A 16,418-nucleotide genomic window follows, 5' to 3' on the forward strand; every position below is an offset into this window, starting at 1 on the left:
CTTCTCCTATCTTGCCCACTGCTCCCCTCAGCAGTGTACTTCATAAATCTGCCTTTTAGAAAAAAGAAAAATGATGGCAGAAAGTAGTAAAACAAGTAGAGACATTGAATTCCTTGAGGTCAACACTCAGAACTGGCACATAATCACAATGTATGTTCATAGACTTGGTCAATTGACCCTGTGGTCAATTGCGCCCAGGGTATCATGTGCCCATGCTTTGACATACCATCATCAATTTTTTTTTTAAGACCTCTTCATTATCTGGTACCAACTAGGGTCAGTAGTGCCAGACATTTCTGCCAGTCCTGAGCTATCAAAGCATTTACCTTAACTTTTCTTACCCCCTCCCAGGTGACTAGGAACAGATGGACCTGGCTGTGCCAGTTAGGCTAGAGATGGAAGGCCCCAAGCAGGATCTATGTGGGCCCAGTCACATGCCCCTCAGATAACTATGACTCTTGTCTCTGAGAGTTGCCATGGGGCCCAAGAGGTTCCAGGAGGGTGTCCTGGAGAGTTAGTTACTTTGACTGCAAGGCACAACAATTCTTTAGGGAGAATATCTAAAATTGGGTCACCAGACCATTAGCTTGCTGTATTTGGCTGGAGTTCATTCACATCAGATATAGCATAAGATCAGAGCTCCTGGAGACCAACAATCAACAGTCTACTCTTGGACACTGTGTATGCTACCCCATTTGCATTCTGATCATGGAGCCTGAGTTGATTTACAGCATTTGAAGTCAATGGGTTTGGCAGAGCCAACTTTCACCCCATGAATTCCTTGCAGCTAGTCCTGAGGATAATTATACTACTGTTGTCCTCAGACTCCTAACCCCTCCATGTAAGCTAGCTCTCAAGTTGGTCGGTAGATACAATGTTTTCAAGAGTAAATGCTAAGCCCAACCTCACATTAGATAGACACTCCTTACATTTATGCATACAGAACTGGGGTATAGGCCAGAGATGCAGGGGTGGTGACAGAATTCACCAGAGACAGAATGAGGAGCAGAACAGGCAGATCGATGAAGTACACTGCTGAGGGGAGCAGCAAGTGAGACAGGATAAGTCTTATGTGCCATGTGGGCCACCTCCCTAGCAGGGGATCGAACTCCTACCGAAGTGACTGGGGCTAGGTTTGCAGTGCTGCACTTTAACCTGTTGTGCCACAAGCAAGGGCACAGACACCCCTTACTCTTATGCAGCAGCTCTATTTGCTCCACTGAGGAGCTCATCACTCCCTTCCTGCCAATATTGGTGAGTGGAAAGTAGAAGCCCATATTCTAGGAAAACAGTGATAAGAGCCAAAGGAGTTCGCAAGGAAAAATGTTTGCAAAGACATGTTGTTCTTGTTTTAGTATATAAAATTCCAAATCATAGATTTAACTTGACTAGAAAACAATCATGTGTATTTCCCTGCATACTCTGGGTCAGACTTACAATTGTGGTTGTCGTAAATGAAGCATGGCAACAACCTCTGACAGAATTATTGGAAGACTGTATTTAAGATGACACAACTGATGATGAAATATCATAAGTAATGAAGTAACGGCTGCAAAATAAGTGGTATTAAAGAACTGCAGGGTCAAGAAAGGTCTATATTGTTTTCAAATGTTATTATACAGATTCCAAAGAACCATAACACCCTGAGTAAAAACATTTCTACCTTTTTCGCTTTCACAATATGTCATTATACGCATATCACATCGACTCATGAATTTTGTAATACAATTTAGAACAAAATTGACTACATGGCCAAGGTCTCCCTGCACGCTGCACAAAACTCAGAACCATGACTTCATTAGCTAAAGAAAAACACACCCTTGAGCCTAGGTCCAGGGGTGGCACACACCACTCATCAAGATCTTCACAACACCAAAAAGTCGTGGTATGACAAAGGGGATGAACATAGATAGGGAAGGATGAAAATGGATAAGGTTATTGCAATCTTCCACATCTCCACATTCCAGTGCATTTGCTTTCTTCCTGATTACTCAGCATCTTTAGACTTTTGCCTCTTCAGTTTACGTTGTTTACCCCACCTGCTCATTAGGTACTAAATATAGGGTTGTCCTCATAGCACTGAGTCTTGAAGCATATTTCACATGTCTCATCTTCCTCTCTTCTCCCACCTCTCTCCCCTTAGCCTTCACTCCTTCTCTCCTCTCAATGCATATATATTTCTATTATCAAATTTAACAAATATTTACCAGGTGTCTACAAATGCCAACCTGCAGTGAAGAGAACATCTAAGCCTGCTGCTCTCTTGCCTGACACAGAAGGACATTTAAAGGGTAATTAAGATTCTCCTGGGGATTAGCCATCTATTAGACCAAGCCTGATCACAAATGGGTCTTGATGCTTTACACTGAAGACATTAGAACTTAAAATACATCTATTTAAGCTGCTGTTCTTACAGTTGATCCCCATTCTTCATCTGTAGCCAGAGACACATTTTCTCATTCTCATTCTCTCCATAGTAAAGAACACATACATAAAAAAAGAATAAATTTAATTAGGAATCTGAACATAGTGTCACATTCATTTCAATCTTGTGAAAATCCTGGTTAAGTCTCCCAGAGGATCCCTCTCTGTGTCACAACATCATCTTCCTTGTGACAGATTTCACATTTCTTTTATATCATGGGATAATGACTAAATTGCTACACAGGGAAATGGTATTTGGCTAAAGGGGAAAAAATATTGGTGCAGAGGGAGAGATTTGTTCAATCAGAGTGCCTAGGTCAATTTCTGACCTGAAGAGTAAAATATAAACTATGGAATGAATCAATCTATTCCCCATACCTTGAGAGAAAACAAACGGGACTGGGACTAATACATCCCAACAAGATATATTGTAGAGGAGAATATGCCATCAACTCGCGGAGATTTTCTACTATATGTGTCCCATGAAAAAAATAATAAAAAGGGAAAAGTGCCTTTTATGCCAAACATATATCAGATAATGACATATAATGAAATGCACACGTCTTCTGGGGGGAAAAAAACGAAGCTATTATATTCCATTGAGAGACATAATGTATCAAAGAACTAAAAGGTTCTTTTCAGCACCATAATTTTCTTCAAAAATTTTCTGGAAGCATTTCACCACTGTAAAATATACCCATTTAGACTAATATTATCTACAATAATTTGGGAGACTATAGATTGAACTTTAATTCAATCTGCCATCTATTTCCTCTTGCATACTGATAAGACAAGACTGACAACAAATTTTGTGTTCCATAGTACACACTGCCAGAACTGTATAATGGTGCCCCATTTCTGTACAGATGCTTCATGGTTATTTATTTTTATTTATCCATTCATTACTATTCAACAAATAGACACTAAATACCCACTCTCTGCCTCTCTTCTACGACTGAAGATAAAATGGCAAAAAGAAAGATAGGCTTTGTGGAGTTTCTGATGAGCAGAGATCTTAAACTTCTAAACAAATAAATTCAGGAAGTAATGAGCACACCTAAGAAAATAAAATAGGGTGATGGAGTAGAGAATGATGGGTGGAGATGGGAAGTGCTACTAATAGGTGAAGGTGGAAGGGGGCACCAGTGGAGCATGGGGGAGAAGTGCTGCACAAGAGCCAGAAGACCCAGAATCCCTTCTGTTTCCATGAACTTATTCTCTGTTGTGTGCACTGAGCGGTGATCAGCCAAATGCCTAACCCCAGCCTCGTGCATTCTTTACTTCTAACATCTGGTACTTGAAGCTTCCTTCAGAGGTCTTCTCTTGGGATATGGGAGAGACCTTAGGCACAAAATAAGAAGTTTATTTCCTGAGGAAAACCAAAGCTAGTGGCTAACACAGGATCACTAAAGCCCAGGGAGGTGAGGGACAAGAGGAGTAGTCTCAGCAGTGCAATTTTCTCTCCTGAGGTCTCCAGGCGATCAGCCTTAGGCTGGAAACTTTTGGAATCACATCTTTGCTTGGTTCCTTCTTCCTTGACCTGCTCCTTTTATACCCTCACTGTTTTCTCTCATGAGATCATTTTAAAGGAATCACCTTCACTCAAACCTTATTGTAGAATCACCTCCAGGAAAGCAGCCCTAACACATCCTCCACACCAACCTACATGACTGAAAATATGTCATCGTAACTATTATGATTTACCCTGGCATTTCTGAGTGACAGCAGCATGGTGAGAAGAACTATTCATGATGATAATGGGCTCTGGGTCCTATTTTTCTACCATGTATTTGGGTGACAGTTGACAAAGTCACAATTCTTTGCTGTGACTTCCTAATCTATAACATAAGAAGACTGAACCCATGGAGATTACCAAGGAAATTTTTCTAGTATAAAATAATATACTACATGTATGTATAGGTGGATAATATATTGACGTACATTGGCATACACAGCATGCATAGAAAGTTAGGGTATTAAACCCACTGAAATATGGTGGGATTGGAGAGTGGTTTTTCCAGTAAGTGATCTTTACTTGACCTTCTGCTGTGAGTAGTAATGAAGAAAATATCTTCAAGGACACTGGTCATGGGAGGTTTTCTGGGAATCAGAAGGGATGTGGTAGTTTTACTTTAACTATGAATAAGATCAAAAGATGGCAATCAATCAATGAAGAAACAGGAGCCCATGAAGAACATATATAAGAATGTCTGTCCTCTGAGTGGGAAAAGTAATATCCAAAAGAAACCATGACAAATATTGCCAAGTCAGGATTGCCATCAAGCCTTGGACCTGGGCACGATTACTGGTTCCTGCTACACAATCACTAGAAAGCAGCTTTCAAAACCTAGAAAAGGGGAAAATGGAGAATCTGCAAAAAGAAGCTCAGCTTGGCACTTTGCAAAGGAAATAACTTTTTACACTCTTTATATAACAGGTGTTCAGACCTTATGATATTAACTTAACAATCATATTTGGAGGGAAAAAAATAGCTCTAAAGTTAGCTGGGTTATATCAGTGACGTTAGTGAGTCTTAGGTTTCCATTTCAGTTAAGTGGAGAAAGCACCTCTTTGTCAGAGGACAGTGAGGTTTTAGAGCAGGAAAAGTGCCGGCATAGGAGGCACATAATGAATGATTCCGAATCAGACAAATGGGTCTAAGTGCTAACTCTCTTCCTCTGCTAGCTGTGTGAACTCAGACAAGCCACCTGAGTGATTCTGTTTTCCTCAGCTATAAAAGGAGACAATACTGGTACATACTCTACAGGAGTGTTGGATGTTAGTCACTTGTGCTCGTCTCATAATACAATATGCTCTCAATAGATAACAGTCCCCTTCAGTCACATTTGCCAACCGAACTCTTTCTGGAATACATAAAAGAAGATGTCATTCAGCACCCCATTTTGGACTTACTGAGCTCTCCCCTGGACCCTAATGCCTTCTCTCTTCTTAACCTGTGGCTGGCTCACTTCTCACTTGGTGACCCTCACCTTTTAGATAAGCTACCACTTTTGACACAGCTTTCCAGCTTCCTCTGTATTTTTCCACAGAATAAAGATTCTGGGATGCGCTTCTAACTCGACACATGGTGGCCATGGATGTGAGCCACCCCACACTGCCACTGCTTAGCGCAGGACCCCATGAGTCTCATGCCCCATAGGCAAGAGAGAGGGCCACAGACAAATCTCCAGGCTCTGCCTTCACTTCATGTCAAATGAAAATCATGAATTTTGACCTTATTCTACAGATCCTAAAAGCTGCTCTTCCATATAATTTGATTGTGTAAAGGAAAAAACTAAACTTTTCATCCTCAAAATTTTTTGTTCTACTTTAAAATTTGTACAGTTGCTGTGATGCTACTCTGGGAAGTGCTGGACATCCTCACTCTTCAGACCTATTACTTAGCCAGTTGAGTCAGTCCATGGTATATGGAGCAGATAGATTTGACACGAAGTCCAGAAACCTCCATACTGTTCTTACTCTACCAGTTTAGCAACAGAGTGAGCAAATACATGAGTAGGTGGGTGCAAGAGCAAGCTAAAAGGAAAAACCTGAAGTGGATGTGGAATGAAAATAAGGGAGTAAAATGCCAGGAACATAATGTCTTGAGTGGGGCTCCCTAGGAGAGCATGAGGTGGATTCTCAGCAAGTGACGGAGTGTTCTCGGGAGGAGCCTGTCAGCAAGTGAGAAATGCAGGACAGGACAGGGAAAGATGATAAGTAAATACATAGTTTCATGCAGGGTCTAGTTTCAGCTTGACCTCACGGGAAGTTCTAACATGTGAATGACACCAGGATCATTCTGTCCCTGGCTGAGGGTTGCTTTAAGGGAAGAGCACAACCTACTGACACTTCTGGATGGTGCATTTTTAAAAGCTGAAGGCAAATCTCTCAGGAAAGGGGGCAGCACTCAAAGCTGCCAGAGAAAAGGGGTCACCCCCAGATAAATGATGGGCACCAATCTGCTACTGAAATGAAATGCAACATTACAGACTTTTTTGAAAGCTACAGACTCCTTCAGGGTATCAATCTGACGCATGATTAGAATCTCCAACATGCATTAGTCCTTAGGTCAAACTGATACTCAGTAATAGATAATCAATGAGTAAAGTATAAAGCATTTTTGGGGGGATAAAGTAAACTGAAAGAAGAAGTAGTTATTAATCTTAGTGGGGACATCTGAACTTTTTTTTTAATTTCAAGAGAAATAGAAAATTAACCTAACCAAGTGTTAGAACTTGCTTTTTAATCTTCTCTGCCCTTGGGCAGTAGATACACAATATGGTAAGAAAAGTATGGGATTGTATAAAAAAGTGAGGGGAATTCTAATCTAAGCTTGGTAGCCTACTAATTTGTATTTCTGCAGCAAGGAACAGAATCTTAATTCATTCGGCGCCAACATGGATGTGGTCATAACTGTGGTGCCTAACCCATGGGTTTTTGTGAGGCTCCCATAAGCTAACATACTGGGAAAATCTGTGTCTTGAGTAAAAGTGACAGAGTCACGTTCACAGGCTTAGAGGAGTGACTGTAGTAACACCACAAGAAATCTGTGTGGGCACAGAAGCCTGGTCACATGCTGACCACTTGCAAATCTGACACTTTCAAAATCAACTTCTTCCCTTCCAAAATCAACTTCAGTCCATGGACAGGACTGGCTTTCTTGTGAAACTGGGGATCTGATACTGAGAGCTATGAATTTTATCACCTGAGAACTGACTAGCCTCTCCTCTGTAGCAGGGATTGCTAATCCCGTGACAGAAATGTCAACAAAGCACATAATTTAGTAGTCACTTTGTGATACTCACTTGAAATCAGGGAAGACATAGTTTCCCAAAAGCAGAGCTGGTCCCAGGAGAAAAAATGGTGACCTCTTGGGATACCAGATGTGATGTGAGAAGACAGAGCTCAAGTTTCCTCTCAATACAGTGGACACACAATACTATATCTTTTGGAACAGATTTAACTTCATCTACAAAGTGGGCATATGATAAATATTTTATCAGATTACTTGAACATTAAAATAGATAATTTATGGGTTGAAGATGACTGGTAAAATTGAATGTATTTTCAAAATTAAAATAAGCTGTTACTGTGAATTTTCTGTATTAAACACAAAACATTTCCTAGGTATATATGTATTTTAGATTGGTTTTTAAAAAGGGCAAAAAAAATCTTTAATGCCTGCCTTCCCAAAGTTTGAAGTTGATTCACCATATTCATAAGAAAATAAAGACAAGCACTGCAAGGGAACAGCCTGACGGAAGGCAGCGCTACCTTCAATCAGTTGTCTCTTCAGAACAGTCTTTCTCTATAGGGAGTATGTGACACCCAGGACTATTCCAAGGGGTGTCAGTTCCATAGAGTTCTCTCCTTTCTTTCTGAGAAATAGAAAATGATCCCAGCATAAAGCATTTGCAGCTGTGTTGGGAAATGAGCTAGTCACGCCTCGGCAATTTATGGCCAATTTTCCATTAATAAGAGAGAATAGAGTGTGGTTCAATCACTTTACAATCCAAACACTTGTTCTTAAGAACAGAGGAGAGAGAGCACAATAGTTTTGTTCCGTTTCTGAAACAGCATTAATTCAATATTGTGCATCTTTGAAGAAAAACATTTAAATGGGTTTAAGTGGTAGGAAGGTAAGTGTTACAGAAAAGCGGCCATGAACGCGTACAGTAGAAACACCAGAGTTGGGAGAAGGGCTGAGGCCATGGCCCTGGGGTAGTGAAGAGGCAGCCAAGGCCCAGGAAAAAGAGGAGCTGGAAGTGGGACCAAAGTTCCCTGTTGTAAGTTCAAGCAGTATTTCAGCTAAGAGGGGATCTATCAGAGGAAAAAAAAAAAAAAAAACACAGATAGATTAAAGGAGAAGTAGGACTCACCATGGGAAACAGAAACTGGGGTGCAGATGATGCCAGAATCCCAGGATGCCATCAGGCATACAGTTCGAGGCAAATGGAGAATTAAACAGACGAACTAGGAGAACAGAAAGAAAATGCCAATTAAACTCCTGTCCCACCCAGAAGCTTGTGATAAATTCCCAAAGTTTTATCTTTCTGGAATTTACAACAAGGGAGGTGCATGTTAGTTGAAATGAAGCACCATGTGGGCAATAAGTAAATCAATGAATAAGGGTAGAAATTGCTTAATAGTTTAAGGAGGGAGAGACCAAATTAGATTTCCCCCCAAACAGTAGAAGATTCTTATGTAGTTTCCATTTAATCCACTCACGAGATCAATTTCCTCACTTCACATATTGATTGGCACTTGCCTTGTTTTTAGATTCCCTCAAAAGAGGACCAAACGTCAAGAATTTGGGTGCACAGTGTTGATTAGGAAAGAGATAATAGAAAGGCCCTGGAAGGAACTGAGAAGGGAAGCCAGAAAAAGAGAGACAATGAAGGGGCTATTAACAGACAGCACCTGGGGGACAGAGCCAATTCCTCTCACTGGGGCACAAAAAATAACAATTGTTCATCCACTGGCTCCTCTCACTTAGGAATCTCATTCACTGAGGGTAGCTCCTGGGAGGCCAGCTCCCTGACATTTCCTTCCAGACGTACCTCATGACTCGAGAGACATGGCACTCGAGGGAGGAAGAGGTCAAAGATATGGGGGCTGTCGAATGAGCCAAGGAACCCAAGATGGGGTACAGGAAACATGTGCCAAAGTGTCTCAAACATCCATGTCTTTCATTCAAAGGCTTCTCTCTAATAAACTAATGCATGTCTACTCTGACTGGATAACTTACCAATGCTTACCGTGAACTGATTACCACATATATTAAAGTTATCATTGTTAGAGTATTTGTGGGAGCAAAATAATCTTATGTAAATTCAATGTATGCAACTGATGAAAAATGAACACTCAATGAGGACTGCATGGAAAATTAAGTTGAATTCTCCTGAATGGCTTGATAAAAGCAAGTCAATAAAAATGTATACCAACTGTTGAATTAGGTGTGGTTAAGAAAACTGTAAAGGGCTTGGGGAGAAATTGTACATGACAGTCGGGGAAGATATTCAATCAGACTGCTTTACAAAGTCAATTTAATTCCTGCTCGAATGTAAAGAATCTGAAGCTGAAAATCTTAGGGGAATCATTAAGAGTATGAGTTATGAAGAGAGACAACACATAATACCAATTAAGAGAAAAGACTTTAGTTTTACATCACAGATTGGCAAATGAATGTCAATTTATATGTTTTAAGTTAAAATAAAAATGTTTAAGGTGTGTATGAATCATTTTTTATGACCCCCTGCTTTAATGATTTTTTTTTTTTTCAATTAATCAGCCAGCTGCTAGCCTCTTGGATATTGCCTGAGACCTGCTTCAAGGCCACTCCCAGGAAAATGCTCCAAGACTACAGCTCAATTTGTCATACGATATCAGTTGCCAGAAGTGTTTTATTTTAAGTGTCCCAAGAAAACTGAAGGAACAAGCACTTCCTCAACAGTTCATAAATTAGGAATGAGAGTCCAAAGGTTAAGATTTTACTCTGAGAATGTTTGACCTCCTCAAAAACAATAAGGAGGAAAAAAAAAAAAAACTAATGAAATGAAGCAAAGATTAGAAAGGTGAACATTCAAGCTTGTCGACTGCCCTCATCTGATTCTGCACAGTTACAAAGAACAAAGCAATACAGTCTCCGGGATTAAAACAAACAAACAAACAAAAACCTCACAGAGCCGAGAAACAAACCTGTAACTTTCAGAATAATATAGACATCTACTTCTTGGAGACATAAGATACAGAAGCTTAAACCTGGTGTCCCCTATTCTTCTGGTCATTAAGTACCAAATCCCTTTAGTTCATACGCTTTGGCTACTGGGATACTTGTTACTTTTGAGAAATTCATTTTATGGCTTTTCAGGCTGGCAAGATGGAAAATCACTGATGTCGGTTACCAGGGTTTGTAGCTAAAAAGAATAAACACACTGGCTTGCTATGGACATGTGTTTATTGGAAATATTCTAGCAGCATCAATCAGAGTTTGGCAGGTTTTGTTTTTCATTAGAACTCAAATTTTCAGGATAACTAGATAGTCACAGTGTACCTCTCTCTTTTTTCCAGAATGTAGGTCATCCTGTATGCAATAAAATTATAAATTAATACTCTATTTGATAGTAAGCTTGTATGTATAAAGATAAGGTCCAGTAAAGTGAATTGTTTATTCATTTTATTTATTCCTGATTTTGTCCTAATAAAGTCAACCTTATAAAAAATATAAAATGCACAAATATCAGAAAGATCTAATTTCCCTCAAACATCAACAAACTAGTAGAATTTGGATTTAAATATCAATTAACATTCTTTAGCCAGAAAATTAAGACACAATATCCCCTTTTTCCTTTTAGGGTATAGACCAGTCCCTAACATGAGGACCAGAGCAGCAGCACAGATAGTGGCTTCCCAGCTGGGACTGGTGGCTTGCTCATTTCCTGTCAATGTTTTCCATCCCACACTATCTGGAGTCTTTGGTGCAAGCATGCTTACACTCTATCTTATGTGTGTAAAGATACCCCCAACACCTGTCCTTTGCCTCTGCCCCTCTCCCCCACTCCCCTCCTCCCAACTTGGGCCTAGAGTGCTCTCACTGGACCAAAGACTTGGCTCTACTTAGGGAGAAGATCCTTAAGTCCTGGTGTAGCAGGTAGAAGAAAGGCTTTTCAAGGATGACAGCCCCTAATCCCCACCCCTGTGAATAGGTTATGGTATTTGACAAAAAGGGAATTAAGGTTGAAGATGAAATGAAGGTCGCTAATCAACTGACCTTAAGCTAAAGGGATTAGTCTGGATTATCCAAATTGGTCCAATGTAAGCACAAGGGTCTTTTAAATGTGGAAGAGTGGGGAGGACAATGTGAACCAGAAACATTCTAGAGGGTAGGAGGGGAAGAGATCAAAACTGGGGTGGGGCGAGTGCACCAGACTATGGTGATGGTGGTGGGACGTCCACGGAGATTACAACTGAGATAAAAAAAAAAATGTATAAAATAAAGACTGATGCAATAAATAAATAACTTTAAATTAAAAATAAATAACTAAATAAAGAGCCAGGGAGTGTTCCCATGCTGTACTCTCTCCAAGCTGGAAAGCAAGAGAACAAATCTTCCCCTAGAGCCTTGAGAAAGGAACACAGCCCTGACATCTTGGTTTAGTCTGGAGAGAGCATTTCAGACCTCTGCAGCTGTAAGATAAAAATGTGAGTCCTATAAGCCCCTATGTTTTCGGTAACTTGTCACAGGAGCATTGGGAACTCACAAACATTCAAATGCAAAGGGTTTGGGGGCTCTGGGTCATGCCTCCGTTGGCCTACAGACTCCTTGTCCTGAGGGATGCATGGCTAGAGGTATGCTGGGGAAAATCTGTTGCAGTGATCTATGTGCTAGGTCCAAAGGAAGAGCCTACTTCAATTACCTGAAAGAGCAGTTGTGTTGGACAGTGAAAAAAAGGAAAGCCCAGTGTTGGAGGGACTGGCTGGACAGGATTGCTAGACAAAGGACAAACTCTCAAACTCTACCCCTTTTCAGGCCTAGTGTTTGGCTTCTGGGTGATAAACAGCCAGATTCTGCTTTTCAAAACAGAAATAAGGAAGCAAGATTCTGATATTGGGAGAAAAGAACAGAACTGGGCAAGTGCAGAAAAAAGGAACGGAATTAGACCTCTCCCACCTCCAAAACCTACTTGAATTATTCAATGTATTCACCACATACACTGTTTGGGTAGATTTCTTATGGAAGGGGGTCAGGGAAGAGCACTTGGTGTCTGCAGCAACATGGGTTTTAATAGGTGCCAAGTGCATCACAGAAAACCAGCAGGAGCAAAGCATTCATTCTCCTATGCTTGAGGACCTGTAACTGATAATGGTGCACGGCTGAGTCCCTCGATGAGAAATGTCATCACCAAGGTCAAGCTGCTGACCCTCATTCTCCCAAAGCTCCTCCTTTATTGTTGGATATTTAAGTCCTGCTATACCAGGATTTAAGGATCTTCTCCCTACATAAAGTCAAGTCTACTGGGTCCAGTGAGAGCACCCTAGACCGAGGGAAACAATAAAAATAGCAGGGCATGATGTCTACATTCCCACCCACAGTGGAGAAAGGTTCCTTTTTGCTGCTGTAGTCTTGATGCCTCTCTTAGGAACACCATGGGGAACAAAACCAAATTAAATAGTACTTTATGTATTGACATATCTTATAACTGAACTACTTTGAATATAGGTATTCCATTCTTCCAGAGAATTGAGAGATATGAGAAATAAAAATTACTTGAAAAAAGAGGTATCAAAAGTGGATGAAAATAGGGTATATAGACACACAATAGCATGTTATTCAGTTATTTTTCAGAAAAGATGAACTCCCGCTATTTGTGACAACAGTATAGAACTTGAGGGATTATGCTAAGTAAAATAAGTCAGGAGAAAGACACACACCAGATAATTACACTCATAAGTGTAATACAGAGAAACAGAATAAATACCTGACAAAGCTAAACCCAAATAAACCAAGCATGAATACAGAATTGAGGGTACTAGCTGGGGACTACATCCAAAGTTATATTAGAAGATACTATGTGTTATATGTAACATGATAATGTTAGAGATTTCCAAAGGGAAGGTATTTTTTGCCTATTCCATTCCCATCCCCTCAAAGAGTCTGAATATCACTTTACTAGAAACTCTCTCCCAGTAGGATACCTAGAAGTGAAGCCAGAATAAGACCCTCCTGCCTTTGGTAAAAACACAAAAAAGGTAGGTATACCTCCTTGCCCCAGGGGATGTATAAAAGAAGAATGGAGAAAAACATTAGGTCAACAACTTTATTATCACAACCTAATACAAAGCCCCTAGATAATGTATTGGGAACTAGAAGTGCCCTTAGAAAATAAAATAACTAATTTTTGCTCCTATTTGTTTTCTATCTCTTCAGCAGATACAGAAGGAAATAGACTGCTTCTTTTCTCCCCATCCTGTTCCCTATAACAGCCCATAGAACCTTTACCTAAGACTATTAGTAGGGTCTGTTGGAAAAAAAAAAATGGTATGAAAGACCCTTTTCATATAGAATTCTTTCTCAATGTCTATCTAGAGTTTAGATTTCTTGGAAATATTTTTTAGTAACAATTTCCTTGTTACTAAAAATGCACAGTTATGTGAGTGATTTCCTTGCTGTCCAAATGGAAACAGAGGTGGACTAAATCATTACTCAATGTCCATTCCAGTGACACTGATCTCTAGAAATAAAGACAAAGTAGAAATAACCAACAACAGTCAGTCTGGTCCAGTTATAATGTACCAAAATTGTTCACACAAATGTATGAAATGATGGATAACACAGTTTAAATTAGAGAGATATTCCAAGCAATCTTAACCTTGGGAGAATAAAAAGAAGTCACCCAGAATGGTGTGTGTGTGTGTGCGTGTGCGTGTGTGCATGTGTGTCCTAGCATCTTAATCTGTAAGAACATATTAAATGATCAGGAGTTTTTGATGAAGACAGTGGGAAAGCACTGAATGCATAAACAGCTAAACTGATCATACAATAGAACCTCCCAAGGTATGCCTGTGAAGAAGCCAAGTTCAAGGGCTTCCATTAGTGAGTGTACAGTAGGTCGATTGGGGTGAGCTGAGAAGCTGGAGTTATTAAAGTAGGTACATCCCTTTGAGGGACTGGAAAAGTTAAGAAAGTTCACAACACAACACTAATGTGTGACTCTTACTTCCTCCTCTGAGTTCTGAACGAAAAGAGTGTTTAAGCCCAGTGGCAGAGCAGACAATTTTCTCACACACAGGCAATCTGCTATTCATTTTTGTGGCTAGATATTATCTAACAAACCCTTACATATGCGACATTAAGGTGATTGATGACTACAGTAAATATTTAAAACTGAGACTGTTAAATCTCTATCCCTCTGAGTGCTCAATAGTTCAGTCAGTAACATGGGCAGCACAAGTATTGCGGTGGTCACCAGATGCCCAGCATCATATGAGGCAATGTAGGAAGATCACCTATTCGGAGAATCTAGTGCCTTATCTCAGGAAATGCATAATTTATTAGAATCTAGCTAAGGAGGAAAATAAAAATTGGGGGCCAGTTGGCATTTGAAAATATTGTGGTTTTCTCTCCTTTTTCCTATTCAAGCATTCACTTGAAGACATTAAGAGTTGAATATAATCAACTCATGAGTATAATCATACTCATTTATGACCATTTACTTACCTCTATGCCATCTCTCATTCAAGTATCCCCAGAGTAAGATGGAAAGAGAGGGAAGTCTATTGCATGTTATCAGGTTGGCAGGCTCCATCCTGACACCACTTCATGAAGAACAAGGCACTAGCATCTCCGATTAGCCTAGGAGAAAGAAAGAGGGGAGTATTTGTCCAACCTCATTGACTTTGTATGTGTGTGTATTTGCGTGTGGGGGGTGGATGGTTGGCTTAGATGAGAAGTAAGAAGATGTGGCCTGAATGACATCGTGGTTTTGTTCTCCAAAGACCTAAATGCAATGACAGGGATGGGATTAGAAGAAATAACAGCGTGATCTGTAGAAGCAGAGGCACTCCCTTTCCAGTTGAGCACAATGAAAAATACCCCTTGAATTTTGAGGGGGGAGGAGATGGGGAAATAGGCGGCTCTAGGAGTATTGAGGAGTTAAGCTTATCAGGGTAAGGACAGTATTCCAGCCAAGAGCACTGACACAACAGCATTGACACAACAGCACTGATGCAAGAGTTTCAGAAAAACTGGATGAAACTCTGTGGAGAAACTCTGTTTCTCCCTAGAAACAGTGGGGAACTAGCTTAACATTTACTTCACCTCCAGGCCCTGAAGCATAAACAGCTTCAGCCTCATGGACTCTATAATACATTCTCTTATTGCTTTCTCATCTTCTCTATTTCACTTTTCCTGGATCCTATTCCTATTCCTTGGGGCCACTGTCCACAATAAACTACATGCACTCAAGCCCTTTCCTCTGTGTTGGCAGGGGAGGGGAGAAACCCAGACCAAGACAACAGCAGAAGTACATATGATCTGGGGGTCTCCCTGGTGGCACACGTGTTAAGTCTCAGAGCTATCACCTTGAAGGCCTGAATTAGATCCCCGGCCAGGGAGCTTACCCATAGGGCACATAGAACCATTCTCTGTTGCTCCCCTCAACAGTATATTTCAGTAAATCTGCCTGTTCTGCTCCCTACTCTATCTCTGGTGAATCTACTCACCCCTGCACCTCTGGCCTGTACCCCAGTTTTGCATGCATAAATAAATAAATAAATAAAAATTAATCTTAAAAAAATACTCTAACTTGAGCAGCTTTTGGGTTCACTTTAAAGACATTAACTCCCATTGTTTAATTTCCAACTTCTGCCCCATACTTCATGCTTGTGCCTATTCCAGTCAGTTTCTGAAGACTCTACTAAATCTGAAAAGTCCTCTCTTTGAGGTCAAATTCAATCAGATGCTGTCATTTTCTATCCTTCTTGAACCTCTTAATGGTATTTGACGTGAAGACTTCATCATGATCATTGCAAGACCTCGAAGGCAGGTTTTCCTTGCTTTCCAGTTGCAGCATTTACTGTGCTATTTCCCTCCCTTTCAGAACAAGCCTCCTCTGGCTCTTTTTCCTGCTCCAGTTATCTTCAAAAATGGGTCCTTGAACCTCTGACCACCTCCATCCAGTTCAGTCATTAAATCACTGTGAATTTCTACAAGTGGGTTTCAAATTTGGATTTCCGGAAAACCTTGACCTTTCTCCTGAATTTCAACCCATTACTCCCAGACTGGTGTACATTCCATTCTGGATTTCTATATGAATTCAGTAACCCAGAACTAAACCAAGAATGAACTACAAACTGGAAATGCAAAAAATTAAGAGCAACAATAAAAAAGGATGAATGTAAGAAATAAAAACAGAAATAAATGATACATTTAAAAGTCTAACCTTAGGAGAAGACAGGAAAAACAAAGACAAGGAAATAGAATCTGCAGTAGC

At 40.3% G+C, this 16,418-nt stretch overlaps 1 long non-coding RNA gene across 1 annotated transcript in view; it reads right to left on the bottom strand.

Annotated features, from left to right (window-relative positions):
- LOC105853964 overlaps positions 1 to 14,775 on the bottom strand; it is a 32,405-nt gene extending 17,630 nt beyond the window's left edge. Inside the window, exons 1-2 of the long non-coding RNA XR_001145706.1 lie at positions 14,645 to 14,775; positions 8,307 to 8,400 (exon numbers count right to left, since the gene is read on the bottom strand). This is a non-coding gene — a long non-coding RNA (uncharacterized LOC105853964). The remainder of the gene's footprint in view (positions 1 to 8,306; positions 8,401 to 14,644) is intronic.
- Positions 14,776 to 16,418: the final 1,643 nt, after the last annotated feature.

The sequence above is a fragment of the Condylura cristata genome, unplaced genomic scaffold (assembly GCF_000260355.1).
Source record: "Condylura cristata isolate star-nosed mole 26May11 unplaced genomic scaffold, ConCri1.0 scaffold00022, whole genome shotgun sequence".
Lineage (NCBI taxonomy): Eukaryota > Metazoa > Chordata > Mammalia > Eulipotyphla > Talpidae > Condylura > Condylura cristata.